This window comes from Dipodomys merriami, unplaced genomic scaffold, assembly GCF_024711535.1.
Source record: "Dipodomys merriami isolate MVZ:Mamm:240054 unplaced genomic scaffold, mDipMer1.0.p SCAF_402, whole genome shotgun sequence".
Taxonomy (NCBI): Eukaryota; Metazoa; Chordata; class Mammalia; order Rodentia; family Heteromyidae; genus Dipodomys; species Dipodomys merriami.
The window spans coordinates 809,069-832,930 of NW_027205627.1; the positions used below are offsets into that span (position 1 = coordinate 809,069).

The following is a 23,862-nucleotide window of genomic DNA, read 5'->3' on the forward strand; positions in this document are numbered from 1 at the left end:
AACCATTCAGTGCTTATGAACAAAAATTACATAAGATGCGACCTCAGGCCAGAAATGGGGTCTGCTTCTCATGTGGCCAGTCAGAACACATGAGTAAAGATTTTCAATTAAAGCAAAATAAACCTAGTAACAATAAAAAGGGTAAAGTGCCTGGACTTTGTCCACGATGAAAGAAAGGCAATCATTGGAAAAATGAGTGTAGATCAAAATATCATAAGGATAGAATTCTCCTAACAGCAGAAGAAAAGAACACAAAAAACAAGAAGAGGGATGTTCCCTCAGCCCATTAAACGAAAGAGGGGACACACCTACTGTTACACAAAAATCCCCTAAGGGATCAGTTCCATTAAAACCCTTGTCTCCTCCATTTACAGTATGGGATTTGCCAAGAGCTACTCCAGGAAGTGCAGGGTTTGATCTGGCAGCAAAAAGAGATTACATCATCTCTATCATGCATGATGTTCAGCTAATAGAAACTCAAGTTTATGGTTCTGTAATTGAAGGAACTGTGGGCTTGATAATTGGTAGAAGCTCAAATTATAACAAAACTTTGAGGTATTACCCGGAGTAGTTGATGCAGATTACCAAGGGGAAATTAGTGTAATGGTAAGGTCTTTAAAAAATATGCAAATACATATGGATCAAAGATTAGCTCAAATCTTAATTTTAAATTATGTCCATCTTCCAAATCAAATCCTAAAACAAGATCGAGGTACAGGAGGTTTCAGTTCCACAGAAACTGTGGCCTGGGTACAATCTATTTCTAAGGATCGACCCATGAAAAGTATATAAGTGGATAGAAAGCCGATAAAGGTCTCTTGGACACAGGGGCAGACCCAACATGTATTTCAGGAAAAGACTGGCCCTCATCCTGGCCAATTATGAAGACAGAATCTACATTAATGGGATTGGGTATGGCTAACAATGTTGCTCAAAGTTCAAAAATTTTAAAGTTGGAGTGTGAAAATAGATTTGGAAACTTTCAACCTTATATTATATCTTCTTTGCCCTTACATTATGGGGCAGAGACATTTTGCAAAACATTGAACTAAAATTCGTTACTTCAGATTCCTTTACTGTACAAAATTTTTCATAGGTGCCGCTGATGAGAAGTTTGCTGATGCAATATCATGGAAATATGATCAGCCTGTGTGGGTTGATCAGTGGTCCCTAACTCAAGAAAAGATACAGGGTGTAGGACAATTGGTAAATGAGCAAATACAGAAAGGATATTTAGAGAAATCCAATAGCCCTTGGAATACTCCAATTTTTGTAATTAAAAAGAAATCTGGGTAATGGAGGTTGTTACAAGACCTCAGAGCCATTAATAACACCATGTATGACATGGGGGCTCTTTAGCCAAGACTTCCATTTCCTGTGGCTGTTCCTAAAGGACATTATATAATAATCATTTATTTTCAGGATTTTTTTAAACAATAAAATTGGATCCTAATGATTTTCAAAGATTTGCATTTCATGTGCCCTCATGTAATTTGAAAAGGCCCTGGCAGAGATATCAGTGTAAGGTCTTGCCACAAGGCATGAAAAATTCTCCTACATTGTGTCAAAAATTTGTGGATAAAGCTTTACAAAAAACTAGGGAAGAGTTTTCTAATGCTTATATTATTCATTATATGGACGATATTTTAATAGCTGCTGAAAGTAAACATTTAACAGAACAAATTTTAACAATTAACCATTGAGCAATTAACCAACTTTGGTTTGCTTATTTTCCAGATAAAATTCAACATAATAAACCTTTAAATTATTTAGGAAAAATAATACATCATGTCACAAAAATGAGTATTAGGCTAGATAAATTAAAAACATTAAATGATTTTCAAAAATTACTACGAAATATAAATTGGGTTAGACCCTACTTGAAAATTACCACAGGAGAATTACACCCATTGTTTGAAGCCTTAAAAGGGGGTTCTAATCTTAAATGTAAGAGACAATTCACTCCAATAATGTTAGAAAATTTTCATTGGTGGAAGAAAAGTTACAAGCAAAAGTGGTCCAATTGGACTATAATAAAGACTGGGATATTATAATATTAAAGACATCTTATACAAGATGTTTATGGCAAGATGGAGTCCTGGAGTGGCTTCACTTGCCTCACAGTCAGACAAGAATGATAGCTTCTTATGTATATTTGTGCAGCCAACTCATTGTCAAGGCAAGGAGTAGGTCCTGAGAGTTACTTGAGAAAGAAATGTATAATATAATTATAACTTATAATAAAAAACAATTAAAATATTATTACAGAATGATGAGAATTGGCAATTAGCATTATTAAATTATACAGGACAAATAACATTTCATGTTCCTCAACATCCTTCATTAAAATTTGTGGAAGAGGTAAAAAACATTTTTCCATTAGTGGTAACAACACTTTTCGAAGGAGCTCTAAGAGTTTTTACTGATAGGTTCTCAAATGGAACTTCAGTGGTATACATTCCAGACCACTTCCCTATTATTAAAAGGGATCTGACATTTCAGAGCAACAGACGGAAATTATTGCTGTAATTTTAGCTTTAACCATATTCCCCAGCAGCATAACATTTACACAGACTCTAAGCATGTGGTTAACTTATTTTCTGCCATAGAGACAGCTCTTTTATCAGTACAATCAAAAATTATAGACTTGTTACAACAGTTACAAAAATTAATTCAACTTAGAAAAAAAATATTTATTGAACCCATAAGAGACATACAAATTTACCAGGTCCTCTTTCATTTGGAAATAGGATGGCTGACTTATTAACTAGAGAAACCATCGTGCTTTATTTGTAATTAATCACCTTAATACCAATCAACAAAATCTTACACTTATGCAAAAACATTGGAGCGAAATTGGATTTAAAGTTCAGCCAAAAGTTAAAAGATTTGCTCACAGGCACCTGGAAAGGGCCTGATGTATTAATCACCTAGGGAAGAGGGTATACATGTGTGTTTCCACAGGAGCCGAGTCACCCATCTGGAATGGCAACAGACTTGTGTGCCCTACAAAAATAAGAGAAACCCAGGAAAAAAAACAAAACAGAAGATGCAAATGAAGAAAGCGATGCCAAAGCTCAAAAGTCTTCATCTTCACCTTTCTCCTCAACAGGCGAAGACAACAAAAGAAGCTCAACCACCAACCTGGGAATAAATTAAGAAGCTCACCCATTCTGTGGAGGAGATTGTTGTTTCTATAGGAAAGGCTATCACTGTTGAAAATACGTTTCTTGCTATGCTTGCCATTATTGCTGTGCAGGCAGTGTCTGTTTCAGAACAATATTGGACATATGTTCCTAATCCTCCTCTTCTACATCCTGTGGGATGGGGTGGGGGGATGAGGATATAATACAAGTAATGACAAATAATAGTGACCTGCTAGGGGGTTTGGAGGACTATTCTAATTCTCATATGACTTCTCAAAGAACTAATTATGAAGGAATGATAGATACCACTCCAATTTGCATAACGCTATCAGGAGAAAATCTCCACGGGTGTTTGCCTATAAACTATAGAACTTTTTTGACTGATCCCCTTGATCAATCCAATGATAAAAAGTTCAAAAAATGATTGATGTGGGAAATTGGCATGATGACATTAGGCTTTCATACTTATAACGAATCCTTTTTCATTCCCAAGAGGAATATACATTTAGGTAACTGCCTACAAAAATATCATAAAAAAGATCAGTTTGGGGATGTATTAATTACCTCATCGAAATGGTGAGAATGTGGTTCAAAAGGCCTCTTTTTACAACCCTTTGGGGCACCAGATAGTATTTTTGATTTTTCCATTGCTAACCCTGATTATGATTATGCCGCCTACTTAAAACATAATTCAGGAAAGTTTAATGGCTATGCTCCTGATAGGCACGGGGAACCCCTGAAAAGATGGCTCACTCCAGCGTGGGTGGCTTCCGTTTTGGTGAGTCACTCTCCCTTTCACAATAAAATGGGCATTCATCTGTATTTGTTTAGACTTTTTGCAGCAACAAACATGATTTTACTGAAAAAGCCCAAAGTAACTAAGAGTACTACAAGTAATCTTAGTAAGAGCATGTGTAGATTATCCTATGGGAATTTTAGCTAGAAAACTAGATAATTTAATCATTATTAATCAAGGAAAATCTTATTATATTAGCTGTAAGGATTATATTTTTACTAATTGTCTTACTTCTTCTCTGGATAAAACATATTCTGTAATTTTTATTTTAAAAAGACCTTCATATGTAATGTTACGTGTAGATCTATAAAATGACCCTTGGTTTAAAAATTCTGCTTTACAAATGCTGAAAATTCTGGATATTATGTTGCAGCCAAAACGCTTTGTTGCGGCCTTGATTTTAGGAGTAAGTGCTTTATTAACAATAATTAGCTCTTTAGCGATTTCTACAGCAGCCTTAGTAAATGAAGTAAACACTGCTCATTTTGTTACTGATTTAAACAAATATGTTTCATTAGCCCTAGCAGAACAACAAATTATAGATAAAAAGTTAAAAATGAAAATAAATGCTCTGGAGGAAGTGGTTCTGGCTATAGGTCAGGAAGTTAATAATTTAAAAACACAACTCTCAGTTAAATGTCATGCTAGTTTTAAATATATCTGTGTTACTGTTCTAAAATATTACTTTTCTTTTAATTGGAATGCCACCAAAAATCATTTGTTGGGAGTCTGGAGAGATAAAGATATCTCTCATGTTATGGAGGCTTTAAGGATAAAATTACAGCAGTTAGTAAAGCTCATTTAGATGTAAAAAACTTACAATCTTTGGCAGCATTATTTAAGCATAACGTGGAGGCCCTCAATCCTCTGGATTGCATTAATGTAATAATTATAATTACCATTGTCAGATCAATTCTCCCAATTCTTATTCTTATATTTCCAATCATTTTCCGGATGATCTTTAGATTTATCTCTTCTGTGCACCAAGACATTCATGAGCTTCAATTAAAAAATAAAAAAGGAAGAAATGCCATGACAATTCCTGCTGAAACTGCGTGAGAGATCACGCCAGACAAAGCATAAGCTTCATGGAAGCATGCTTGCAGGAAGAGGGTGTTGGTTCAAGGCTTCCTATATACTTGGCTGGACCTTTATTGCCTCTACCTTTATTCTAACTATATTCATCTTGGCTGTACATTTGTTTCCTTTATTCTCATTTTGGCTATTTTTCTATTGATCCACGAACAGAGCATGTGAAGACACTTACCCTCGTGCCTATCCTTGCTCTTCTCTGCTCTCTCTCTCTACTTCCACTCCTCTTGCAGGCCGCCTCACATCCTCTGCGCATGTACACCTGCCCCTGGGAGACCCTGGCCACTGCTGACTCCACAGTGAGGCCCCTGGACCCTGCCTCCTCCTCCCCTCTGCCCAGTCCCCTCTTCCCCTTGGCTCCGCCCCCTACCCTTGCCCAAAAGATCAGCCCTGACATGGCTTCCAGGCCATGGGAATTACAGCCTCACCTCAGCTCTGCACTCCCCGCCAACCCTAGCACTTGCTCAGGGGATCGAACCTCCCCTCAGCCCCACCACTAGAGGAGACTCTCCTCCAAGCCTCTCCACTCCACATATCAAGAACGTGCACAATGACCCAGTTAGAGAGAGAGACAGAGAGAGAGACTGAGAGACTGAGAGAGATAGAGATTGTTGGGGAAAACTACCTCTCAAGGACTCAGAACATAGCACCCTTTGGGATGACTCAGCACACAGCATACTTCAAAAAACAGCACAAAGCACACTAAGTAAAAGACTCAGCACAAATGTGTCTTTTGAAGGACTTAGCATATAGTAGCCTTGGGATGATTCAGCACACAGCACCCTTTGAAGGAGGGAGTCCATAGGCACGCCGTGTATAGGACTCAGTGCATGGCATGCTTTGAAAAACTCAGCACGTAGCACTCTTTCCCAGGACTCAGCATATAGCACACTGTGTTAAGACTATTTAAATACTTATACTTCAGCAGAAAAGCAACATGTTTAACAACTGTTACAAATAAAGTAAGAAATCAGAATATATTACTATACTAATCATTGAATGGATTTTTAGTGGCAGTCAAATATGTAAAAAATGAGGCAATATGCCATTCGTTTTCAATTAATAAGTGAGAAAGAATTTTCTAGGTCTTTTAAAATATATCATAAGTTTAATGAAGAAACTATTCTGTCTGTCATATGACAATCAGATAAAGATGATATTAGAGCAAAGAACAGATTGTACTAAGTTTTGGGATGTTAATGTATGTACTTATTTTGGTTTTGGAAAATTGTGAGGATTTCAAAATGGGGTATTGTTCTTGCTAGGCTGGCATTATGTCAGTGGTTAATTTTAGGATAAGGGTTCCCTTTCCACAAGAACATGCACCTGATCTGTCCTTTTAAGTTTCCCATCATCAATGGCATCAGAGTTGCACACCAACTTGTCTAGTTTCCTGGATCCTGCAGTCCTTCCAATCTTATTCTCTAGATAGTGCAGGATGGTGGAAATGCTCCAATGCACCCAGCTATAGATTGAGAAGGAACTCCCCTAAAATTTGGCCTGGTTTCTGTTCTCAAGCCTCCTAAATAGTTAAGAGTACAGATTGGAGCCCCTGGTGCCAAACAGTAACAGTATTTTTAAAGCAATTAGACATTTATATGACAGGTTTGTGATTACCTCAGGAAAAGAATAAAAGAGCAATGAAGCATAGAGGACAAACAGAATTTTAGCTAGCTACTCAGAGGGTGAATCAGCTTAGCTAGCTACTCTGGAGGCCGAGATCTGAAAACCACTTTTCAAAGCCAGTACAATCATGAAAACACATGTGATTATCTCCAAAAAACCAGAAGTGCAGCAGTGGCTCAAGTGGTAGACCACTACCTTGGGCACAGATGCTTAGAGCAGGAATGATGAATGCATGCATGAGCACATGAACATGCATGTGTGTGTACAGGCACGTGTGTGTGTGCACACACACACAAATGAGTATTTCAATGCAGAGTTCTTTATTTTTTTTTACCTTGCTTTACTTTATTTCCCTGTATTAGTTCACAAATTAACAAAATCAGCTAAGCACCTATTTACATACAACTCATCATGTTTCTCTTATTTGCTCTTATTTGACCCAAAAGTAAATTATTCAAGAGATCAATTCATCTCCCTCATCTCTGTAATGTTAGATGATGGTTTAAGTTCTTCCTAGCAATATAATTTTGTGAAATCCTACATCAAGCAGCATATTTCTTTCATGAAATGGGAAGCCTCTGGAAAAAAATAAACGATAGGTTTTACTCCTCCTGGAAATTTATAATCTTCATATAATACATGATATGTCTGTGTATGCCAAAAACGGCTGTGAAAATAAAAAGACCCTTCTAAGCACATAGAATTCGTGTACCATTAATAGGTCTGAAGGTTTTTTTTTTTATTCTGAAAATACCATATAGAAGAGTTTCAATTACATGGTCAAGATAATGAGTATATTTCTTATCAAGCATTGTTGCCACTTCTTTTGTTTCCACTTCCTATCCTTTTCCATCTCATCCCTCCTGCCCCTACCCCCCCATTATGCCCCGCCTTGCGAAAATTTTAAAGTTCATTTTTCGACATAACATTTTGTACATCTCATTGTTACAATGGGTCCAATTCTATCAATTTTTAAAAGATTTGTTTTTTTCCTTCCCCTCCACAAACTATACCAACATAAAATACAGTGAAAACAGGAGCTATATTGTGGGGAAGGGACATACAAAGCAACAAAAATTCATCTTATAAATATGTTAGAAACAATCGCACGAAAGAAAAAAATATTTGAATGCTTATCTTGGGGTAGATTTCACCTACCATCAACGAATCTTACCTTTTCTGCTTGTCTCAGACATATCCTATTTATTACCAATAAGGGAAACCATGGGGCCAATGTGTACTTGGGCCTGGATTACTTCACTTAATATAATTTTCCAAGACTTTCATTTTCCTAACAATGGGGCAATGTCATTCTTTCTGATGGAGGCAAAAAATTCCATTGTGTATATATACCACAATTTATTGATCCATTCATCTACTGAGGGGAATGTGGGTTGGTTCCAAGCTTAGCTATGGTAAATAATGTTGCCATAAACATAGTTGTGCTGAGAGCATTAGTGTGGTCTTCTTTGTGATCATTTGCGTAAATGCCCAAAAGTGTGATTGCTGGGTCATAGGGGAGCTCCATATGAAGTCTTTTGAGGAACCTCCATACCCCTTTCCAAAGTGGTTGAACAAGTTTACACTACCACCAACAATGCAGTAGGGTTCCCCTATCCACATCTCCTCCTGCATCTGTTGTTATTAGAGTTCTTGATTATAGCCATTCTAACTGGGATGAGGTGGTATCTCAATGTTGTTTTGATTTGCATTTTTTATAGCTAGGGAGGTTGAGCATTTCTTCATGTGTCTATTGGCCATCTTTCCTTCCTCTTCAGAGTAGTTTCTCTTTAAGCCTTTAGCCCACTTATTTATTGAGCTGTTGATACTTTGAGGATTTGTTTTTGGGGGATTTAATTTTTTGGAGTTCCAGATATATTTTAGATATGAGACCCTTGTCCATTGCATGGCTAGTGAAGATCTTCTCCCAATTTGTGGACTTTCTATGGATCTTGCTAGCTATGTCCTTTGCCATATAGAAGCTCTGCAATTTCATGCAGTTCCATTTGTCAACCTTTCTATGATTTGTTGTGTTTCTGGGTCTCTATTAAGCAATTTTCGGCCTGTACCAAGGAGATCTAGGGTTTCTCCTATTCCATCCAGAGTGTCTTCATATTGTGAGGTCTTTGATCCATTTGGAGTTGATTCTGCTACAGGGTGATATATAAGGATCTAGATTTATTTTTCAACAAGTAGTTAACCAATTTTGAGAGCACCATTTACTGAAGAGGCTGTCTTTCTTCCATTCTATTTTTTTCAGCTCCCTTATCAAATATTAGATGGCTGTAGGTTTTTAGGATCATTTCAATTCTATTCCATTTGTCCTGATGTCTGTTCTTGTGCCAGTACCAAGCTGTTTTGCTTACTATGGCTTTGTAGAAGAGTTTGAAATTTGGTACTGATTTTCCTCCAACACTGTTCTTTCTGTTAAGTATCGTTTTTGCTATTCAGGGTCTTTTATTGCTCCATATGAATTTTTGGATTGCCTTTCCTATGTCCTTGAAGAATGAGGTTGGAATATTGATAGGTATCACATTCAATTTGTAAGTAGCGTTGGAAAGTATTGCCATTATCACGATTTGATCTTTCCAATCTAGGAACATGGGAGTTTTTCCACTTTCTAAGTTTGTTTTGATTTCCTTTTTCAGGTATTTAAAGTTTTCATCATAGAAGTCCTTCACTCCTTTGATTAACTTAATTCCTAAGTATTTTATTTTTTGTGGGGCTACTACGAATGGAGTTGCTTTCCTAATTTCAGCCACAATTTTCTCATTGTTGGCATACAGAAAAGCCATTGATTTTTGAGGGTTAATTTCATACCCTTCTAGTTTGCCCAAGTTTTTAGTAACCTTGAGTAACTTGGGAGCGGGGTCTTTAAATACAAGATCATATCATCTGCAAAGAGGGAAAGTTATACTTCTTCTTCCCCTATTGGGTTCCTCTTTATGTTTGCATTGAAGAGCAGTAGAGAGAGTGGGCCTCCTTGTCTCATTCCAGAGTTTAGAGGGAATAGCTTTAGATTTTCACCATTGAGTATAATGCTTTCTGTAGTTTTGTCATACACAACCTTTATTGTATTGAGGAATGTTCCATAAATTCCTAATTTTCTAGGACCTTCACCATAAAGGGGTGTTGGATCTTGTCAAAGGCTTTTTCTGGAACTATTGAGATAACCATGTGGTTCTTATCCTTGCTCTTGTTGATGTGATGAATTATGTTAATTGATTTGTGCATATTGAAGCAGCTTTGCATCCCTGAAATGAATCCTGTTTGCTCATGGTGTATGATTTTTTGGATGAATAGTTGAAGTTGATTAGCCAAAATTTTGGTGAGAGGATTTGCATCAATATTCCTCAAAGAAATGGGTCTATAGTGCTCTTTCTTTGATGAGGGTTTGGAGATGAGGGTTATGATGGCTTCATGGAAAGAGTTCGGTAGTGAACTTTCTCTTTCAATTTCATTGAAGAGTTGGAGGAGTATTGGTGTGAGCTCTGCTTTGAAGGCCTTGTAGAATTCTGCTGTATAACCATCTATTCCTGGGTTTTTCTTAGATGGGAGTTCTCTTATTGCTCTTTCTATTTCAATGCTTGATATGGGCCTGCTAAGATGGTTTAACTCATTTTAGTTTCTGCATGTCAATATTTGCCAGGAAAATGTCCATTTCTGTCAAGTTCTCAAACATATTAGCATAAAGTTTTGAGTAGTATTCCTTTATAATGTTCTGAATCTTGGTTGTTTTTGTGGTGATGTTTCCATTCTCATCTCTGAGTTATTAATTTCAGTGTGTTCTCTTCTTTTTCTTTTTTAAGGGTCTGTCAATTTTGTTAATTTTTTTGAAGAACCTTCTCATTTTGTTGATTCTTCATTTTTTTTATTGGATTCTAATTCATTTAATTCTGATTGAATTTTAATTCTTTCTTTCCATCAACTGGTTTGGGGTTTATCTTGATTCTCTTTTTCAAGGAGTGTCAGATCTCATTAAATTGTTGGTTCCATGTCTCTCCAATTTGTTAATATAGGAACTCAGAGCTATAAACTTGCTTCTGAATCATGCCTTTTCTGTGTCCCAGAGGAGCAGAAAATCTCTGTGCTATTTTTTGTTGAATAATATGAACATTTGAACTTTGATTCTAAGCTCTCCCATGACCCACTGGTGTTTGAACAGTGTGTTTTTCAGCCTCCATCTTTTACTGGACTTTCTTTGGTGGCTTTTTGTGTTGAGTTCTAATTTTATTTCCTTTTGGTCTGATAGAATGCAAGATATGAATTCAATGTTTCTGAATTTTGACAAGTTTGATTTGGAAAATGTTCCATGTCCTGCTGATCTGGGATTTCTCTGTTGAGTTTTTGCCGACTTGATCTATTTAGTGGGGATAGTGGTTTGTTAAAGTCCCCAACAATTAATGTCGTTTGATCTATGCGAGATTTAAAGTAGTATTTCTTGGATAAATTTGGGTGAAAGAGATATCCCTTAATTAGTATGTAGTAACCTTCTTTATCTCCTCTCAATAATGTTAATTTGAAGTCTACTTTATTTGATATTAGGATTGCAACTCCTGCCTGTTTTGGGGGGCCTTTTTCTTGGTAGATTTTGTTCCAGCCTTTCACTTTCAAAATGTGTTTGATTTTTATGGGCAAGTTGTGATTCCTGAAGGTAGAAGATAGAAGAATCTTGCATTTTAAACCAAGTAGACAGTCTATGTCACTTAATTGGAGAGTTACATCCCCTAATATTGAGAGACAGGACTGAGAGGTATTTGGGTGCTCCTGCCATTTTATCCACCTTCCTAGGTGCTGCGCCTACTGGATTCTTTCTATGGTTCTTGGATTCTGTTTGTATGTGGTTTCTTGGCCTTTATTGTGGTCTTGTTGGTTTTCTATGTTTAGGACATCTTTAAGTATCTTTTGTAGAGCTGATTTGGTGGAGATTTATTGTTTGTTTTTCTTTGCTATGGAAGATTTTTATTAGACCTTCAATTATGAAGGAGAGTTTAGCTCGGTACACTATTCTTGGTTGGTAGTTGTTTGTATTTAGAGCATGGCATACACCATTCCAGGCTCTTCTTGCTTTAATTGTCTCTTTTGAGAAATATGAGGTGATTCTAATTGGTTTTCCTTTATAGGTGACTGATCTTTTCTCCTTGACAGCTTTAAGGATCTTTTCTTTGGTCTGAATTGATCCTGTGTGGCTTATAATTAATTGGACGATGGGAAGTCCTGTTCTTGTCTGGTCTATTTAGAGTTCTAAAAGCTTCTTGTATCTGAATATGCCTATCTTTTTGCGTGTTGGGAAGTTCTCTGCTGGGATCCTGTTGAACAAATTTTCTAGACCATTACCTTCTGTCTCTATGTGCTCCTCTACACCCATTTCCCTCAGATAAGCCTTCTGATGGCATCTTCCAAGTGTTGAATAGATCTATCATATTTCTTGAATTTGTCTTGGATAGTTGTATGTTCTTTCTCTATAATACCTAGGCTGTCTTCAATGCCGGAGATTCAATCTTGTGCATAGTCTAACCTACTGTCAAGACTTTCTACTTTATTTTTCATTTCTTTTCTTTTTAATTGGTCGGCTGTTATGGCTTCAAATTCTTTGTTGGAGCTTTGTTTTAGATCTTGAATGAAATTCTTTACTTCCTTAATTTGGTGTTCAGTGTTTACTCTCAAATCACTTAGTTGATAGGTTATGGTTTCCTTGGACTTCCATTCCTTCTGTTGGGCTCCATTCAACATTCCCACTGTGGTCTCCCTGACTCCTTTCAGGTGACTGCTTATGGATTCCATGAATGGCTCTATTGATGTTTGTCTATGCTCATCCAGCTGTTGCAATTCTTGTATTACTCTTTGATTAGATTTCTCACGTTCATGTAACTTCTGTAGTTCTCTTTGACTGATCTCAGCCTGCTCACACAATTCCTTTATTTCTTTTTGAGTATTCTCAACCTGCTCACACAATTCCAGTATCAATCTTTGAGTAGCTTTCTCAAGCCCATGAGCTTCCTGTTTTGATCTTTGGTTTGCCTCCTCTCTCTCCCTAACACGTTCACACTGAGTCCTTTGCAGGGTTTCAGTCTTTTCATTCACCATGTTTACCAATAGTGTTTGTAGAGCTTTTTGGGAACTCTCGTCTGGATTATTCATTATCTGTTCTGTCACCTGATTATCTTGAGAGGGAATTGAGATACCCAGACTTACCATTTTCCTTGTGTTTTTCTTCCTTGTTCTGCCCATTTGGGATGAAAGTAATGCCAGTTTTGTGCTAGAACACCATTTTAAGGCAAGCATCAACCAAAGTCCTGTAATTGAATAGTCAAATGTCTGAAGATACAATGTAGTTCAACAGATACAGTCCATTCAGCATTAAATAACTATGTTTTAATGGGCTAAGAATACCAAAGAATAATTTGACAAACCAGAAATTATTAGGTTGAGGGAGAAAGGTGGGGAAAACAGGGTTAGAGGGATGTGGAAAGGTAAAAGGAGAGTGAAATTAACCAAGTCCTAATCTCCAGAGAGAAATGGATTGGAAAGAATGATAGAAAAGAAAGAAGAAAAAAATTTTAAAAAAGAGACAAGAAAAAATGGAAAGACAAATATTTAAATTTAAAAAGCAAAACTCTTAAAAGTAATAAAAATTTAAAGAAGTAAAATTGAGAGATGAACGGTGATGAGAGGAGGGGAGGGATAGAATGAGACCTGAAAAACTAAAAAATAAAAATACTTCAAATAATTTATAGGTATAAATAAATAATACTGCTATTAAGGAATTTAATCCTAAGAGGTTTTGAATTGAGTAATATATTTTTGGATTAAGAATGAACACAATTGGGGATAAGGTCTTATAATTAATGACAGGTATATAGGAGGTGAACAGAATAACAAATAATTCATGCAAAAAGAACAAAGATGAAAAAGTAAAACGAATGAGAAAGAAAGAACAAAAAAGACCAACAGGTCAGTAAACATTTTTTTAAAAAGCACACACACACACACACACACACACACACACACACACACACACAAACACACCTAAAATAAAAGTTATAAGAGGAAGAAAAAAGATTAATGAAAACAATTTTTATAATTAAAAAATAAAAATTTAAAAAGATACAAAAAAAGACTTCTTTGATTTTGTTTTTGGGGGGTTGATGGGAAGATCCTGTATCTCCCTTGTATCAGTAACTAGTCTCTTGGTGGAGTCTCTGGTTTGCTTGTGGTGTTTGGTTTTCTGTGGCTTGATTGGTTTCTTAAGTCAGTTTGTTTGGGCAGGTAGAAAAAATTCTGTTGGTATACCCAGAAGTTTGTGATCGCCTCCCAGGCTAGTTCAGTGGGAAGGAGATCTCCTTTGAGTATCACAAAAGAGGGAGGTGGCAGTTTCCTCTAGTTTGGAGTTGCTGTGATAAGGCTGGGTTCTAAAGTTGAGGCCTTTCAGCAAACAGTAGCTTTTCCCTGAGGGGCTAGCTTCTGAGACATTCACAGAGCCCAGCCTGGAGCCATTCTCAGGGTTTATGGTTTATGTTTACTGAGTTTCAATTGATTGTCAGGGCTGTTGTAGGGAGGGGCAGCCTCTAGCTCTGTTTACCCAGTGAAGAAAGCCACTCCTTCGTGGGTGTAGCTTTCCCTGCCTTGTTGTGGTGACTTTCCCATGGGTGGAGTTGAGAATGGCAGGTCAGGGTAGGTACTTGTGACTCGCTAACTGACTCTTGTTTTCATCAAAACTGAGTTGGATCTAGCTACTTAGCCAGGCTTTTGTCTACATCAAAGGTGGATATCTCCGGTGTTGGGGGGAGGGGTGTCCTTCCCTCCTCGGCTCCCTATGAGAAGGAGTGAGGATGTTAGTTTTGTTCTCACGCTGGAGTGTGGGTTCCTGGGTAGCCTCTGGTCTGCTATCTGCAGGATGAAGATATCTGCTACTTGTCAGTTCTTGCTCGTGTAGAGTAAAATCTGCTTGCCCGCTGCATCTGGCACATTTGTCCCAGACTCTCTGGGTTGTAGTTATGGCCACTATGGATGGCAACACAGCCACCACAGCAACCTCAGGCATGGCTGCTGGAAAATGCTCGGATCTCTCTCCTTACCTGGATTTTGCCTCTCTGCCCAAACTCTCTGTACTGTGATGGCACACTTGGTGTGCCTAGGACTGTTCATTGGAATACTAGAACTGCTTTCTATGCAAGAGATTGTTTAGACACCAGATTCTCCTCCGCCATCTTCTCGAAATTTCTGAAGGTGTTTAAATATTACTGGAATTGTTTGGGAATAAATAATGTTCACCTTGACTATCTTGAGAAAGAAGAATTGGATTCTCAGCACTATAGGTAAGAACTTGAGTGAAAGAAACAAAAGGAAAAATGAGGAACAACTCAACACATACATTCAAAAGAAACAAAACAGCCCAAGAAAACACCAATTAACTCAGTACTCAAGAACTTGCAGGAAATGCAAAGATTTTTTTTTAAATAGCTATGATAAGCTTATGAAAATCCTGACTACGAGGGAGTCTACTATTGTGAGGATAGTGGTTAAAGCTCAGACTGGACAGAAAGATCGGTACACAATGCCAGGCACTTGTTATTCTAAATTCCAGGAATAATAACATAAAGTAGACTGAGCCCACAATCATACACAAGTAGGAAGCGAGATTCTATCTGAAAGTTAATCAGGATAATTTAGGGCTGGGAGCATGCCAAAGTGGTAAGAACAACCATTTAGGAGACACAAGACACTCAATTCAAATTCCAATCTTATGTGTATTAAAGAAAAAAAGCTATGACTTTCAATATTGCAAATAATTGCAAGATTTGAATATTTGAGTGGAGAAAAATCCATGAGAGAGGTAGAGTTTACCCATGTTGTAATACTTTCTACTTAAGTGATAATATTATGTGGTACTCCAGACATAACAGAGTTACCTTGCAAATGAGCATGGATGTGCATTTGGGTGAAGGAAATACTCTATTTACACAGGTGTAAATTAAATACTTTTTGGGGGTAGATTTTAGTTCTTGTACTAAGATCCTGGGTGATATCTCTGAGTCTTTTCTCTCAAGGCTATCGCTCTACTACTATGAGCCACAGTTCCAATTCTGATTTTCTGTTGGTTGTTTGGAGATAAGAGGCTCATGGACTTTCCTGACCAGGATGGTTTCAAACCATGATCATCAGATCTCAGCCTCCTGAGTAACCAGGATTCCAGGCCTGAGTCGTCCATGTTTTTAATAATTTAGTAAATTGTACAGTTACAGAAGTTATAATTTATCATTATAACCTTTATAATATATGTGTTTATATGTATATCAATTCATACATATAGAAATATTTTAACATAGTTTTTCTATCTGCAGTAGATTTATGAAATCATCCTTCATTATAAAATAACATGGAAACAAGTTTAATGAGGAGCAAAACAAAGGGAATTGTCACATGTTTCTTGTTGTTGAATGAAATATGAATTGTGAGAATCAGTTTGAGAAAACCATTTAACAAAATGGATAATGGCTATTAATTCCAATCCCTTTATTTGCCCATATTGTGCATCCTCACACATGAGTGTCAAAGTCAAACCACACTTTTTTGCCTTTGTATTTAAATCACATGTTATAATTTAGGGGATAGCTGAAGGAATCAAATAAAGATTAAAATAATACTATGTGAGGCTATGAGTTAGAGCTGAAAATTATTTTAAATATGATAATAGCTAATTTAATTCCATTTCTCTTACTTTTGCTCTATTGTCATATACCTCATTCCCACCTTAGGAAAGTACATAGAAGGTTCTCACTAAATTATGTGTAAAATTATGAAAAATGTATTAAAAGAATATGGGCACATCGGGGCTGCGAAAGTGGCTCAATGGTAGAGCTCTTGCCTTGCATGCCTGAGGCCCTGGGTTTGATTCCTCAGCACCACATAAGCAAAAAGAAGAAAGCCAGAAGTTACGCTGTGGTAGATTGCTAGCCTTGAGCAAAAAAGCAGAGGGACAGCAACAGAGGGGCCCAGAGTTCAGGCCCCTCGACCGGAAAGAATACAATAACAACAACAAAAGAATATGGGCACAGTGTGGTTTTAGCTGATTGGTACCTGTAGGGGGTAGTGAGTTTTTCAGGACCTGAAAACCGTTGTGATGTAGATGAAGGAAGGGATGTGCTAATTCTGGAAAATTAGCTAGAGGATTGCTCCCAGTAAAATAGTGATGAATTTTCCAAAAGGTTATAGTAAAATCACTCTCACAATCATGTTCACTACTGCACTATTCACTGTAGAGAATTTATGGAAACAGCCCAGATGCACTTGTTGCACATATACACAATTGGATTGCACCCATCTATTATAAAGACTGTTACAGCATTTGCAAAGAAATGGATAGAACTAAAATTATGTTAAGTAAACGAAGTCACAGCCAGACACAAAAAGAACGCGTATTTACAAGCCAGAATTTTATGCAAGTTAAACAACAGTATTAATCAAAACATGCTATTTGTAGAGGAATATTTAACAGGTGTAATTTCTTATAAAATTGAATTTTTAATCCAACAAAATGAATACCAGGAAGTTACCACTTGGAAAATGTGAGGGGAAATAAAAGGGAAGAAATAAAGAGACTTATGGAAGTAGAGAGTGAAGCCATAATATTCAATGCAGATATTATGAAACTAATAAAAACGAAAGTTGGTTGAGGTTTGGAAGGATGTGAGAAAGTTATGTAAAAATCCATTGTACTTATAAACTGATTCATTGAATGGAAAACATTTCGTACAACTATTTAATAAAAATATAATTAAAAACAATGGAGACATCTGATCTTAAACCATGAGTCAATATGATACTTTCCTTCTCAGAAATTTTCTTTGCAGGTATTTTCCTCATAATGACAGAAAAGTGAACAACGCAATGTATATCAATACATCACTTTGCATATCCTAAATAAACAATATAAAAATGACAGTAAAAATATTAGAATATATCACATGATAAAATAAAAGGTAGGAAGTATCAAAATCTGATTGATTTTCCAAGTACTTTACCTTTGGTATCTAATTTAATCCTCACAATAATCCCATAAAGTGAAACTATTTCTATTTTTAATTCTAAGATGATGATATTTAAGTCTTCAGAGTTGGAATTACTAGTACAACATTCTACACACGGTAAGTGTTAGCCTGCGTTCCATTCCCACTATATGAACTAACCTCATTCTATTTTATAACTAAATGCCAGCACTCAGTCTACTAATTCTAGGAAAGTTCCCAAAATTATTGTGCACACTCTAATAATATTTCCTTTATCTTTGTTAGAAAATAGGTAACTAATCCGGACACCGGTGGCTCACGCCTATAATGCTAGCTACTCAGGAGGCTGAGATCTGAGGATTGTGGTTCAAAGCCAGCTCGGGCAGGACAGACTGTGAGACTCTTATCTCTAATAAACCACTAGTAAACTGGAAGTGGCACTGTGGTCCAAGTGGTAGAGCACTCGCCTTGAGTAGAAGAGCGCAGGGACAGCACCCAAGCCCAGAGTTCAAGCCCCATGACCAACAACAAAAAATAAAATAAAATAAGTAAATGTAATATGAAAACTCCAAGATCATAATCAATTTATACCTCCCTGGTGAAAGGAATTGCTAAACTATAACATTCTTGATTTCTAGCTCAAAATAGTAGAAATCATATTTTATCCCTTCACTCAACACTGCACTGCCTGCGGACCCCATCTCTGGTTAACACAGTCTTACTGAAAGAATGACCTGCCCAATTCCTGATGGAAACAGACTGCAGGTCTTTTGGAGCAATCGTTTCCACATTGTAGCTCACCTAAATTGTTTACCATTAGAAGTATGTACTACTTTGAAATGTTATTAAAGAAAGACTGATATAAAATCACATTTGACCACAGATAAATATTTTACCTTTCATATACCCAAAAATGTAGTCTTACCTATCATTAATGTTAGGAACGAGAGGTTAAAAATCATAGACACCAAGACCTAATTATGAATTAAAGACTCTCCAACTTGAGAATACAATTGGTTTAAAAAGACATCAATACTACTGAATTTTTAAGTCCCTATGATAATGATAATGATTCGCTATCATAATCATAATGATAAACTATTAACACTTAAAAATAACTCATTTTCTTGGGAGTAGGACAAAAAGCACAAGGTTAATCCTAATCATTTTAAAAGACCTTTATTTATACTAAAAGTTCACTCATAACTATAAAGATTCTAAAACTAACTGAAGTACAGAGGAAATAATTTAACTGCATCATCTACATTCAATGGACTATTAATAGAAAACAAAATTATACTAATAATTAGCTTACCCAATTCACTTAATTCTTTTATTCTATTCCATTTACTTTCATAAAAACTGGGTTTTCATAAAATGAAGCATAAAAAAGCGTATATACCCACTTACATTTTCAGATCTTAACAATATTTCAGAAATTTTAGCTCTACAGTCAATGAACTGAAATAATACTAAAATATTCAAAGGATTTTCAGAAATTGCAAGACTTGCTCTGAGATGTTATGTATATTGGAACAGATATTCAAAAAGCCTTATTTGTTAAAGTTGCCATAGTTTCTCCCACAAAAGGGCCATTAGTAAAGATACCTGTGCATGTACAAAACACCTTCCAATGCATCCACAATCTGGACATAACACTTGCTTTTTCTTTGTTCGTTTTTGAAAGGAATATCTAACAAGCATATCCACAATACTTGTTTTCAATGAATAAGATGGGATATTCAAACTTAATATGGGTTGGATTATCTCTTAGTGAGAATAGATATAATCTTGCAAAGAAAGTGATTTTCAACAGAAACCCGGAAAGAGTTTATCCAACTTGTGTTTCACAGGAATAATCAGAGAGTAATACCTGTTTGGTCAAGTCGGTCCAAATCACTCCATGAGTGTATCTTAAAAGTATAACAAATTTAAGAGGTCAAATACGTATTTTGTACTGACAATCATCTTATATCAACAACTTACTAACTAATTATGTCTGTATATTCTTACCTAACATTCAATAAGAACTGAAAGCTGTCTCTTTTTCTAACTTAATATTGTAAATGCTTTGATTATGATGTTATTATTAGACAAATAATATGTACAAAGGTTGGTTCCACTGAAATGACATGACAGAACACTGATAAATAAAAACATTGCAAAACAGTTAGCTTTTTTCAGCCTCACCCTGTCCACATTGGCAAGCAACATTGCAACAGCATGCGTACACATATACACATACACACATGTTCGCACATGTACACACACATATACACACATGCTAAATTCAGGGTTTTTGTACAAAAAAGTCCAAATAAAATATTAGTGATTAGGACAAATGATAATATACCTTATTACAAAATAATACATAAACCATTACCACGCATGTTACATTTTACCTGCCTCCCCACATGTGACCACTTAATTTAGTTTTAATGAATTAATTACCTTATTAATTAATTTATTTGTTTGGTGCTAATACTAGGGCTTGAACTCAGGGCCTGGCTTTGTCCCAGAATTTATTTTTTATTTCAGTTTTCTCAAGGCTAGCATTTTACTGCTTGTACCACAGCTCCATTTCTAGCTTTTGCTGGTTACTTTCAAATCAGAATCTAATGGACTGTTTTTTCTTGGTCTCCTTTCAAACCACAATGCTCAGATTTCATCTTTCTGATTAACTACTACTAAAGACATAAGCCATCAGTGTGGCTTCTACTTTTTCTTATATAGTTATCTAATGCACATACTTAGATGGTAATTTTAAAATGAGAGTATAGCAGCAAGATGTACAGTGATGATACTGTCATTTCAGAAATTCAAGTTAGTAATGTAAATTTATTCTTAAAACCATACACAAAAAATACCATGATATAGTGTAAGAGAACCCACCATTGAACATATGAGCCTTAAGAGCTTTCTAATAGATCCATTATTTATTGGTACCCAACATTAGAAAAATGTATGAGGCATTGGTAAAATAGAAGTCCTTTGCATGACTACATACATTCCTTGTTTTTATAAGACACTTTCTTTCATCTAAAACGTAGGCCTGTCTATTGTCTTCATGTGATTTTGATGATTGAAAGTGCTCAGTGAGAAGGTCAAAATGTGTTAGTAGTCCTTCACTATCAATTCTCACTTTCTTCTTGGAGAATATAATGATCAAATCAATAGTTCAGAATGGGCAAGCAATACTTCAGAATCATGCTTCCAGTGCAAGTGGATCACCAGTAAGAAATCATCAGTACCAATTTCCACAAAGTTTTGTCACAGATACAATCTCCCTGCCTTCTCTAGCTGCTTTACTGCCCTCTTATTCCTTCATTGTACAAGAAATGTATGATTCAACTGATTTCAGTCAGATCTGTTACTAGAACTAGAAAGGATTTATTTTACTGTCTGTAATTTGGTAAAGATATGTCTCTTTACGTAGGCTACTAAAAATGTATTTACTAACTTCAAGTAAATACATAAATTCGATTTCCATCTCTTTTAAAAAATAAAATTTTGTTTGTTCTACAAATTGATCAGAGGCATGGATTTTGTGGCTAGCTACGTCATTACACATCTGTCTCTTTCTTTCTCTCTCCCTTTCATGGTTCTCATACATAATATGATTGCTCCATAATTATACTAATTTATTTTGCTTTTATATTTTTGGTTGTATCATTTCACTTTTTGCTCTGCCATTTCCCAAATCATTTATATAGAAGGCATTATTTCCTATTTTCTCATGCCTAGAATAAGCTGCACATGAAGACATCACTGGTCCTCATTTTCAGTGTGTACATTTGAATATGGAGGAATATCTTTCCTCTGCTCTCCATCAATTCCCTACTCTCCAGTTAGAATAATTTCGAATAGTAAAATTGGAAAAAGAGAAAATAAATCATGGTGAATAAACAGTTGCAGAAAAGTCACCAGATATTTCTGACCAGTTCAACCAATGTGAACTATTGGGGAAATACATGGACACCTCATTCCCACTGGCACTCAAAGTCTCTGGTTAGGCAATTCTTAGGAATATGGGGAACAAGATGAAAAAGTAAGGAATGGTATCAATTGCAAGAAAAAATATTGGAGAAGGATCCAACCGTATTTCTTCATTGGGCTGCCGAAAATATTCAGCTTACTACAGTGCGGAGACTTCTTTCCCAAAAGGCCACTTATGTGAATAGTAGGGATGATGATGAGTATACCCCTCATCGAGAAGCCTACGGTGGACACTTAGACATTGTCAGTGAGTTGGTGTCTCAAGCGGCACATGCAATAACTGTAGATGACTGGACACCCCTGAACAGTGCATATACGTGGAATAATAGCAGAGTGGCTTCTTTCTTACTTCATCATGATACAGATACCAATGCCCATACTAAAGGACTCTTTTTTAAAAAAATTTTTTGGTCTGGTCGTGGGGCCTGAACTCTGGGCCTGGACGCTGTCCCTCATCTCTTCAGCTCAAGGCTACTGCTCTACCACTTGAGCCACAGCACCACTTCCCACTTTTTTTTTCTGCTTATGTGGTGCTGAAGAATCAAACCTAGGGCCTCATGTATGCAAGAAAAGCGCTCTACCACTGAGCCACTTTCCCAGCCCAAATATTTTTGTTTGTTTGAATTTTGTTGTTGTTGTGTTTTTTTTTTTTGGTCGGTCATGGGGCTTGAGATCTGGGCTCGGGTGCTGTCCCTGTGCTCTTCAGCTCAAGGGGAGTGCTCTACCGCTTGAGCCACAGTAACACTTCCCCAAACTAAAGGACTCTTGACACCCTTTTATCTTGCTGTTGAGAATTGAGATAGCAAAGATACTCTGGATCGCCTTCTGTTGAACCATTATATAAATCCAGGCCTGAAGAACAACATAGAAGAAACTGTATTTGATATTGCCAAAAGGATAAGTATGTATCACTACCTCTATGAAGTTGTGAAAGACTGTACAAATTGTTCACCGAAGTCCTAATGGTCGGGTTAAGTTTCTTAAATTTCAAAAATGCAAGTCCATCATTTGTGTCCCTACAAAATATTTTCACAATCCAAATAAGAACAATATCTTTTTTTTTTTTGGTCGGTCATGGGGCTTGAACTCTGGGCCTGGGTGCTATCCCTGTGATCTTCAGCTCAAGGTGAGCCATCTACCACTTGAGACACAACTCCACTTCCAGTTTTCTAGTGGTTTGTTTGAGATAAGAGTACCACAGACTTTCCTTCCCATGCTGGTTTTGAACCATGATCCTCAGATCTCAGTCTCCTGTGTAGCTAGGATTATAGGCATGAACCACCAGTGCCCGGCAGCACCAATATTTTACTGTAAAAATTCATGGATTCCGCGGAGTTCTTCCAAGTGAATTGCCTGCCTTGGATGGAAAAATGTATTCAATAGATTTGTAAACATGTATAATAATTTCTTCAAAGTTTGTGATTTTTTAATAAGAAATAATTTTAATTTACCTGTTGAAATGAGTAGTACAGAAACGAAAATATTTCTCGTGCTTGTCTGAAAAAGTATATTTTAAAATATTCTATATTCTATGTTTGCATCATGTTCATAATTTATTTTCTCCTAGATATACTTTGAATTATATATTATTTTATAATATATAGGTTCATTAATGTGTCCTTTCCGATTGCATTCCATATAGAAACAGTTTGATTCCTTTTTTTCTACGTCTTAATATTATTTTTCTTTGGGATAAAATGACAATGTTGTCTAATTTGAAAAGTTTTGTAAAGTTTATGCTATGTAAATGCCTTTCTGAGGTGATTTAATACACTGATGTCAAACTAAATTTAATTATATGAATTACGTGTATTGTTACACTTGTAATTTTGTAATCACCTTTTTAATCACTTTTTTTCATTTCTTGCATCTGAAGAATGAAAAATATGGAATACTTCTCAAATTTTCATATTATCCTTGTGCAAGTGCCATGTTAATCTCTGTATTGTAATTTGAGTATACGTGTTGCTGAAGCATGTAGTATCCTCTAAATTTAATAGTTAATGATGCAATCTTTATACAGGCTTATATCTATGGGTGCCTACTTGTAACAAGGAAACCTTATTGTTCCTAACAATGCTATCGATCTTATTTCCCTAAAATTCTGTGAATAGTGGAAAAAATTATATTGATCAGTCGATTGCTCACATTTGCAAACTTTTTTTGCCAATGAGTATCTTAAGTCTTTTTATTTGGA

General features: G+C 36.1%; 1 pseudogene; it reads right to left on the minus strand.

Annotated features, from left to right (window-relative positions):
* Nucleotides 1-23,545: 23,545 nt before the first annotated feature.
* On the minus strand, nucleotides 23,546-23,642 carry LOC138806648 (U6 spliceosomal RNA; annotated as a pseudogene).
* Between the last annotated feature and the right edge of the window lie 220 nt (nucleotides 23,643-23,862).